The 10,107-nt window shown below is 48.2% G+C and overlaps 1 protein-coding gene across 6 annotated transcripts in view; it reads right to left on the minus strand.

Moving 5' to 3' along the window:
* ATXN1 (ataxin 1) overlaps positions 1-9,130 on the minus strand; it is a 218,803-nt gene extending 209,673 nt beyond the window's left edge. For 3 of the 6 annotated variants that reach the window (XM_040586213.1, XM_040586216.1, XM_040586211.1), the window contains exons 1-2: positions 8,834-9,130; positions 2,511-2,631 (exon numbers count right to left, since the gene is read on the minus strand). The gene's annotated coding sequence lies outside the window, so the exon portion shown is untranslated. Of the gene's footprint in view, positions 1-2,510; positions 2,632-4,739; positions 4,880-7,856; positions 8,102-8,833 lie in introns of those variants that run through there. The other 3 variants (XM_040586215.1, XM_040586214.1, XM_040586212.1) reach the window with 3 other exon arrangements.
* Between the last annotated feature and the right edge of the window lie 977 nt (positions 9,131-10,107).

Genomic DNA, 10,107 nt, shown 5'->3' on the forward strand with positions numbered 1-10,107 from the left:
TGTTCAAAAGAAAGCATTGAGTCATTTGCCTACGTGGAAGGAGGCAGTGCATGCTCTGAACAAATAACAATAACTCTGTTTTGTAGAGCAGGCAAAAATTAACTGAAGTCATGATTAAAAAAAAAAAAAAAAGCTGTATCTCTATGTATTTGTTTTAATTTTATTCTTACTAATCCCCATGTCCTTATTCAGGCAAGATGTTTAGCAGGCTCTGCAAGAATGCTGCTTGAATTAGAAGGGTAAGCACACTGGGAGCTCACACACAACAGCAACATTACTCCCTGAAGCCACATGATTCCTCACGCTGGTAAAGCCACGAACGCACGTGTAGGGCCATCAGGACTAAAGCAAGGTTTCTGAGATCTCATTTTGGATGCGTTCAAACACGTCCGATGTTTGATCCCTCTGACAGACTGTGGATGGTAATAACCCAGGCCTGCCTAAAACGGAGCAGGGTCTCACCACCTTCACCCCAAAACAAATACGAAAGCCAGAAAGACAACGGGTTTTTGCATGTGATGCTCTGTCTTAAGCCGTGTAACCTATCTGAGGCTGCTCGCTGCACAGCGCCAGGTCACGTTCCTTTCACGTGTCACTACTGTGAGCTCCCCCCTGTTACATCCAGTGACGGAGAGAATGCTTGTAAGCAGGCAGTCTCCACCTCAGCAACGCTTCTTTCACTCATCTAGTTATACAGTGGGCCTGATTTTGATCGCTCCCTAGAGAAAATGAGAACTAACTAATGAGGCCAACAGAGGTACCCCAAACTTAGTGACTAAAATGTCCAACGACAAGAAAAGAAGCCAAAACAAATCTGATCTAAGGTCTAGAACTACAACACTATACTGCAAGCTGCGCTGGCACAGAAAAAAGCAGTACAGTACTATAGTCCTGTCATGCCTCTGCACCAGACTTAACTAGGTTATATTTTTTACCCAAACTGTTTGCCTAACATGTAATATATTCTCTCTCGTGCAACTGCAGGAAATGCCAGATGCTAAAATATTCGAGGTGACTTAGCAACACATTGTGGATAACACAATCTGATTATTCATAGGATTTGACCAATGCACTATAAAGATTACTACTTCTAATTAAGAGCTGTAAGTCTTTCCTGGAGTAATTACTTGTGCAAATAAATACAATTTCATACAGCCCAAGCTAATTCAGAAAAAAATGAAATGCTCTTTGGAAACGATAATGTCATAACAAAACGCTTCCTTCTATCCACCTCCCAAGACAAGAGCTGCTACCAAGTCAGTTTTCTTCCAAAATCGAAAGACGAAATGTGTCAGTGCCCAGGCACTTTGTCTGGTTTTCCACTCTAAAGAAATTCTTACTGCTCTGAAGAGATACAGTGGTTACAATCTACCCCCACCATTCAAGCTCAATTGTAAACCGTAACAGGCATGTCTTTGCATGTAACTACTTCTTAGACAACTTCCCTTTAAAGCACAGCACCCTTCCCCTCAGCCACAATAAAATGTAAATTATGTGCTGCATACTTTTCCATGACATGCCGCAGACATTAAAAAGTTATTCTGCAATGGAGACTTTCTGATCAGCCCCTCAAAAGCAGAATGCTAGAGTAATTAATTTTTCTGGCTGTAAATAGAAAAAAAAAATCCTTTGATTTTCTGCAAGTAACTACTACATTTCATTTTCTTTTATTTAAAGACACAGGCAATTTTCTTATGACCCTTTATCTTTTTTTTTTAAGCATTAGCAGTATTGCCAATCCCAAGCACTCAAAAATCATATAACAGGTCCAAAAAACCAGGCTGGCTTAATGACAATCAGATTAAAGAAATAAAATAAAAATTTATGTTCTTTTTATTGGCAGTATGTTCGTTGAGCCTCGACACTTGGTTCCTTCAAGGTATTCTCCACAACCATATGGGAAGGAGAGAGAGGAGAGAGGGAGAGCAGACTGATATATGTGCGCTAATACATCCCGTCTGGCTACAGCATTTCAGGGAAAACAATCAGAAGAATTGAAAACATTCCTCAAACCACAGTTAAAGACACCAGGCACGTCAGTAGTGACTAGTTATCCTGGGAAGTATCGCAATGCCAGACCAAGTTCAGTGCACAGGAGTAACTCAAGACACTGGAAAAGTCAAGCAGGCTGCAAGCAACAAGAACCACTGAAAATATTCGTAAAGGTGATTAATACAATTTTACGCGTGGCATTTGACAACAAAAATCAAAACCTGTAAACTTTTCCATTCATACCATCATCTTTTAGTAACCGAATATGCTCTGACCTGGGGTGAGCATAACACCACTCATCTGGAACCCACTGCCCTGTAAGTCACCGAACTGAGTCACCAGAGTTAATGGAATTTTTCTAACCAAGAGTTTCTCAAGGACCTCTACTGCCAGGCAAGGGAAGTATGAAGTGTCCCGGGTAGGTAACCCCACGGACACCCTAAGGTGCCCACGCTGATTAAAGCCCAGAGCAGACAGCGTACACTGGTTAGAGGAAATAAAAAGCATTAAATTCTCACCTTAGTGGCAGTGCATATCTGTACGGTGAAGAGAAAAATGAAGGTGGTCACTGTCCTGCAGGGGTCAAGAATAAATTCACAGCTTGTATTGCTTGCGCATCTGGCTTGGCCTGCAATGTGACTGTTGATCCAGGAGTTGAGAGGGTGGAAACCAAAATAAAAAGAAACAAAAACACAGTTAAGAGTCAATTTACAACATGCTAAGACATCCCAACGAAGAACTGAGAGACTGCTTTTGCTATTACTCAAGCACAAATAAACTATACATTTAATTCTGCAGAGCACATACAGTAGAGAGCAGAGGCCATTCATCCAAACTGAGTGCACTCTCCCTAAATGTGATCTTAATGAGGTGAGGAATCCTAAGCGAGTTGAGATGACTGTCTTCACTGCCAACAGAATATATTTTATTTGAGGAGGAGCATCATCCAGAAAACATACTGCTGCAACTGCTACTATTAAGTGAAAAATAACCAGCTTTGGGAACGTGCCGCTACCTTGTACGCTATTTTCTCATTAATGGTGGCATGCTATTATTCAATGCATATTACTGAAAATTCCCAAATAATATAAACAAAGGAAAACTTTACCAGTGTGGAGTTTTTTTCTATTTCTGTATTTTTGCTCAGTAAAATTATGAAGAGCCAGCACTGAATTTCTGCTGACGTTACATATTAAACAAAATACATTTTAGTTTTTCACTTGGAGTCTCACCAAATATTTTTATCACTCTCGGGACAATAAAAGGATTTAGTGGGACCATTTCTCCCTCACTGAGAAGCATTTCTGTTGTTTCAGTTTATGAACATACTTACTCGTTCCTATTTATGGGAGGATTTACACACATACTTAACTCTTGATAGGTTCTTTAATCAACCCTCATTCAGCAAACCCCTCACTGGGACATGTACTAAAGTAACTTTGCAGACTGGGACCAACGCACAAACACAGATTTGCATGTGTTCTACAACCACTTCAGACTACAGCTTTGAGGTGAAAAAAACCAAACAAAAACCCATGAAGCATTACAATCTAAACACATGCACTGAGATCAAAAAGGAATTATGGTTATCGACCAGGTTTTTGTCATTCTGCAAAAGTCAGGAGTCTGCAAAGTTTCTTGCATTTTAAAACATTAGTCATGTACCAGCTCAGCCAAAATGAAGTAAAAATCTTCCAATTTCTTTATATACAGAATATGAACCACTGAACAAGAATCCAAAATACCGTGCATTTATTCAAATACCTACTTATCACACTTAGAGCTTTAAATAAAAGTAAAGTGAAAGGATGAGGTCAGGATTTTCAATTTGCAAAGCTAAGGCTATTGATGTCACTGGAATAAAGCATGTCATTTCTTTGCAATGAAGTATCTACCTGTGCCAAGCCTGTTTTACTTGTGTTTCTCATGCTAATTATATTTCTATTTGTTAAAGCAGAGTTGGTTACAGCAACCTCAGAAGAGACCTACAACAAAATCCGTCGTCTGCACTCTGTGAATTGCACACACTGTACCTGTACAGTCCTCCAAAGCAGCCAAATCATTCACAACCTGTATGCTTAGCTGAGGCTGTCACACAGCCCGACTTCCCTCAAGCAGCATCAGCGTGAGCTGCCTCACACGCTGGAGTAGGTTTGCAGCCAGCCAGTGCTTCAGACCATCCATGCAATTCTGACACGCATTTCCTTTACAGCCTGCCATACTTCGTTATTGCATTTCCCCTTCAATTAGTACACCACAACAAAAGCAGCGCACTGTACCAACAATGACAATGATAAATCCTGACTGTCGTCTACCAAGATGTAATGCTAAACTTCAGCAAGGGGAAAATCAGGCCTTGATTTTGCTTTACTAGCTACGTTACTAAAACAATTCTAATGTTTAAATCCTTAGTTGCTTTTCAGGTGACTGCATTTAAGTGTCTATTTTCTTAATTAACAGGAAACTAGGCCACTGAATCTATTACATAAAAATTTTTCTTAAGTGAAATTCCAGGTCCCTTGTAAATGTCTTTTAAAACAAGGCTATTTTTTTCAACCTTTCTAAATAAATTCGATCAGGCCAGAAGGGCAAGAGAGAAAAGTTGCACTGTTTATTTTCAATAAGTCTTTTAACTACTGTATATTTGATCTTGTTGAAAATAATTACTTTCTAATGCTCTTTGTCACACAGGTAATTTGTCTTACAATAAAATATGTATAAGCAGCACGCGATACACAAAGGCTCACTCTACAGGAGTCGTCCTGCGCGTGATTATTCCACACTCTCCAGCCAGTCCCCCGAACAGGCTCTTCTATTTCAAGCCACCTCCTCGGTACAGAGGCCCAAACCGGAGGCAGCCGTGCCAAGCAGAGGAGGATATTCTCTCCTAACAAGAAAGGCGAGTTAGTTGAGGCACTGAAAAGCTGCACTTAGGGTGTAGGAAACTGCCCACGAGCTCCCTGTTCCCTCACCCTTCCGAGGAGAAACGTCCCTGCTCAGCAGCCAGGCTGAGACCTGCAAACTCGTCACACCAAATGCCAGACCACCGGCTGCCTGGCACCGCAGGAGCTGCACCACCGACAGGCATTCCTCATTACCTCCTCCAGCTCCGGTGCTTTACCATCACAGCGATTAAAATATCTATTTTACTGAGATATTTCTGGATTGCATTACGTTCCAGCCTGGTACTACAAACGCTCGGGAGCTGTGGGTGCTGATGATTTCTCATCATCGAGACATGAAATCCTCCAGGCCAAGTTCAATATTAGTGTAAGTGCATGCAAGATTAGTGACTGGAATAGGGGTGTTAACCACTTCTGCAGATGCTTAATGCAGCTCCGTAATCAGGCAAAAATCCTATTTAAGGCCACAGTGCTTTTTGCCGTAAAAAGATAGAAAGAAAAATAACAGTGATACGCTGCAGATCACTTTTTGAGCTCCGTTACTCTACTACATGTCTGGATTAAGTCCAATAAATGGAGTTATTCTAGATATACACCCATGTAAGTGCCTCACAATCCCGTCCCCTGGAGTCACTCCAGATTTATGACATTGGAACAGCGTGCCAAATTTGGTGCCTTTAAAAAATTATACCCATGTTTGTGAAAAAGTGGCTTAAAAGAGTGATGTCCAAACACTAAAAACAAATAGACATTGCTCGGGTAAATACATTTTTAAGAGCAGTATAGAGTCTGAAGCTAATTAGCTTGGGGGGTGGGGGTGGGGGTGTAAACAAACAACAAAAAACCAAACAAACCAATGTTGGAAACAAAGTATTTGCTGAGAATCTTGTTTTTAATAATACATACTTAGGTTTTTCATCAAGAGAAACTGAAGTCAGCTTTCACCTAAAACAGGAAAGGGTTTAGACCTTGCTAAGAGCTCTGAAGAGGCTTAACAAACCCAAGTGACAATAGCGGTATCGGGTATCACTGATTTTCATTTTACTGGCCAGAAGGTATAAAGTACAGTATGCCAGTGGAGACTAACAAGCCTGTGGCCTAAAATGTGAAAGCTGGCATATGAACCATCACAAACACCGTTACAGCCACCAAACAGTTAAACCAGTCAGGCCGGGGGGGGAAAGGGGGGGGGGGAAGAGAAAAAAACAAAAAACCACACACACACTCGGAAGAAACTTTTATGCAAGCTTTTGTAAGCCAAAAGCATTTTTACAAAGTACCACACGTTCGTGAATTTGCTAATAATAAATACAAGTCGAACTGGCAATTTGGCTAACCTGCTAAGCGTGCCACGTACCGTCCCATCTGCCTGACACTACAGCCAGCGAAGAACACCCTTCCCGAGAAGTTCAACCATTAGGCAACCACCACCAGCATCCTTCGATGTTTGGCGAGCCCAAGGTGGTAGCCATGCCGGCTGTGCAGCACCGCGGTGGCACAGGCGGGGTGGCTGGTGGTAGCCCGGTGGGTTGCCGGCCAGCCGCGCACACACCTGACTGGACCGTGAATACCGTCTGTTACCATGGCAGCCTGATCTAATTACATGACTGATCAGGGCTGGAGTAAGCGTGCTGAAAGCCTACATTGCTGACATGTCGCTACATGATGAGAGAGACAGACAGACAGGCAAGCGCGGAGGAAAATCTATCGACCTCTGCCTTATGTAAAAAGTGACGAGATTACAGCCACCCTTTACAAAAAAAACTGCTGCCTGTAAAATACTGGCCGGTTTTACAAACAAATTAGGTGCAATAACATGCAATTACAACTTACTATTATCTCGCAGCACTGCAAAAATAACTACAGCGTAATATTTTCCCTGGCCATTCTCAATTTCCCTCTCCCTCATTCATAACCCTTGCTCCATATCATAAAACCGAACCATCTCCATCACCCGAACAGAAATAGCTTAACGCAGAGCCGGGATTTTCCTTTAGGGGAAGGCTTCGTTCGAAACTGAAATTAAAAGTCCTTGACTTCTCGGTGTGTAAGCAGAGTAACTCACTATGCCTGACCACATCTGACACGTAAAGTAACCATTACTGCATAAAATACATAACCATGAGTGTTAAAACATAACCTGCGCTACAAAATATAAATTTCTCTACCATACCAAAGGGAAGAGGTCTCCAGCAAAGGTCATCTACCTGCACCCTTGCCGATCCGTACGCAGGAAACGTTTGTAAGGAGGAAGGTTTTACACACCCGGATTTCTTCGTCTGGGCGTAACAGGAACACTCAGAATTTTTCCCCCAATTCTATCTGGAGTTTGGGCTCACGGGGGAAGAGATGCTGCTCGGAGGAGTCCCTATTACACAGCATACGGTAAACAAAATAAAAATAGCCCGTCGCTCTCGTTGTCTACACAGTGCATTATATAACGGGCTTCCGACTTGTTTTCTTTTCTATTATTACTCTCCAGTAATTCCTCCTCTTCAATAACATGTAAATCGCTCCCAATTCTGTCATTTTATTATTATCGCTATTACAGTTACAGTAGGAGCTAACATTTTCCAGCATGCTTTAATTTAGACTTTAATATTCTCAGGAATCGCACTGACGGATTCAGCACCCACCAACATACAAGGGGTCATTTATTCGTTCTCTGCCGGTAAATTACGATGCCGGGGGGGGGGGGGGGTAACAAACGCAAGCCCCCTAGCCCAGCCGCCCGGCCCGGCCCCAGCACACCCCGAGGCGGGGGGGCGGCGGTAGGTGAGCGGCGGGCGGGCAGCGGCCGCGGCCGGCGGCGAGCGGGGCCCCGGGGCGGCGGCGGGGAACCCCGGCCCGCTCCCCCCGGCACCCCGCGGGCAGGCGGCAGCCCCCCCCGGTGCCCACCTCTCCCCCCGGCCTTCCCTCCCGCCCCGGCCCCCCCGCCCCCGCTCTCCCGGCCGGCAGTACCGGGTGGCGTCTGCAGCCGGCCTGGGCCCTGAGTGAAGCGGAGCGGGGCTGCCGCCGGGCACATCCCAGCCCCAGCGCCGCCTCCTCCTCCTCCTCCTCCGCCGCCGCCGCCGCCGCCACCTCCTCCTCCTCCTCGCTTCATTCACCCTCCGGCAGCCGCCCAGCCCCGTACTACATACGCCGTGGCGGCGGCGACCGGCCCTGCCGGCACCCAGCCCCGCGCTGCGCCCCGCCGGGCCCGCCCGGCGTACGGGCACCGCACGGCCCCCCCGCACCGCGCAGCCACACACACACACACAGACACTCACACACTGAGGTACGGCCCCGCACACACACACACACAGGCACACACACACACACAGTGGCACGGCCCCGCACACTGTCACACACACACACACGCTGAGGCACGGCCCCGCGCACACACACGCCCCGCGGCCGCCGCACCGGGGGCAGCCGCCGTTCGCAAAATGTCCACCGGCCCCGCGGCCACCCACACCCCGCCCGGGCCGGGGGCAAGGGGGGGTGCGTGTGAGGAAGGGGGAAGGTGCCCGGGGGGGGACAGGACTGTACGAGCGGCTGCCCCCGCCGGGCCGCCCCGGCCCCCCCGCCCCGTGTCCCCGCATCCCCGCTCCCTCCGCCGGCGCCCTCGGCCATTTCGCGGCCGCCCCCCCCTCCCTTCCCTCCCTCCCTCTCCCCCGGGGCCGGGGCCGGGGCCGGGCCCGCGGCAGCAGCGCCTGCGGGCCGGGCCGGGCCGCGTCGGGCCGGGCCGGGGGGCGGCCGCAGCGAGGCGGGCTGCAGCCCCGCGGCGAGGTGGGCAGTGCGCTCCCCTCCCCCGCGGCCCCGTGTTTTTCCAGCTGGAAATCGCCGGCGGTTCGCAGTCTAAACAAGGGAAGAAGCCGGGGGGGGGGGGGGGGGGGGGGGGGGGGGGGGGGGGGGGGGGCAGGCAGAAAGCAGAGGAGGAAGAAAAAGCCACTTACTGTAAAGTGTCAGTGGAGGTGGGGTTGGCGGGGGGGGGGACCTCGCACACAAATGTCTTCCTAGCTGATCACGGGGCTTGGGGCTGCTTTTTTGTTTGTTTGGTTTTTTTCCTTCCCCCTGCAGTGACACAGGTCCGGGATGTCTCCACCACTGTAGTAGAAATGATGTCTGCGGTACCAGCGCTCGCTCCCTCTCCTCTCTCCAGCATGTAAATGGGTAATAGAAGCCAAATATGGAGCAGTTGGCTGCCTCTGCAACAGCTCAAGGATCCTACTTCATGCAAAAGGGGGGGGGGGGGAGAAGGGAGGAGGAGGAGGAGGAGGCAAGGCAACACTCTGGCAGGCGGCCAAGAGAGCCACACAGATTATTGCATACGCACAGCTCCGCCGGGCCAAGGCGGCCTTAACCCTTTGCGTGGCGGCCGCACGCTGCCCGCGGGCGGCACCGACGGGCCCGGGGAGCGGGCGGGGGCGGGGAGAGGTGGAGGGGTTGGGGGGGAGGGGAGCGGGGGGTCGCCTCGCCACTTACCTCCCTCCTGCCCCTTGTAACACTTGGAAGGCCAGGCTGGCTCTCTACGGCGGGCTGGAGCCCTGCGCACGCCACTGTTCCACGCAAGTCCCCCCGCTCCGGTGGCAGGCTGCGGCGCGGGGATCTCAAATCACTTTGCAGGCGGAAAGAAATGAGCTGGGGAGGGGGAAAAAAAACCCCGAATAACCACAAAAAATCCCCAACCCCAACCCTATATTGTTTAAGGGGGAAGGAAGAGGCAGCTAGCGAAGCGTGCTGTCCTTCAGAAATGGCAGGGAATGCTGGTTTAAAGGATGCATGAAAATCAGTTGCTCAGTCAAGGCTGGTCTGTCTCTCTAAGGGAGGAAATAAAACTGTGCTGGAAGCCAGGGAATGCTCTGAAGCAGCCTCTGCGAGAGTCAGAAGAGGGTGATTTTGTTTAAGATGCCATATTGCATTTCGCTGTGGAGAACTGCAAAGTGATTTAGAGCAAAAGCTTGCATCCCACTCCCTTTTTCTGAATTAGTTTTATTTATCCGGATCCTTGGCATATGCTTGAGCTGCTTTGTAGAAAGTACCTTCCACTTCATTCAGACCAAAGAGGCTCTGACTCATACCGTCACTGAACTACAAGACAGGCAGGGCTGAACCACGCATGTTTGGGTACTAACTCCCTCTGGATTCCTCAGCACGCATTTCATCAAAGATCCCCTCGCATCTCTCCCAGCTGCACGCAGACCACTGTGAGCCTCTCCCAAATCTGCTG

The sequence above is a fragment of the Falco naumanni genome, chromosome 3, assembly GCF_017639655.2.
Source record: "Falco naumanni isolate bFalNau1 chromosome 3, bFalNau1.pat, whole genome shotgun sequence".
Classification (NCBI taxonomy): Eukaryota; Metazoa; Chordata; class Aves; order Falconiformes; family Falconidae; genus Falco; species Falco naumanni.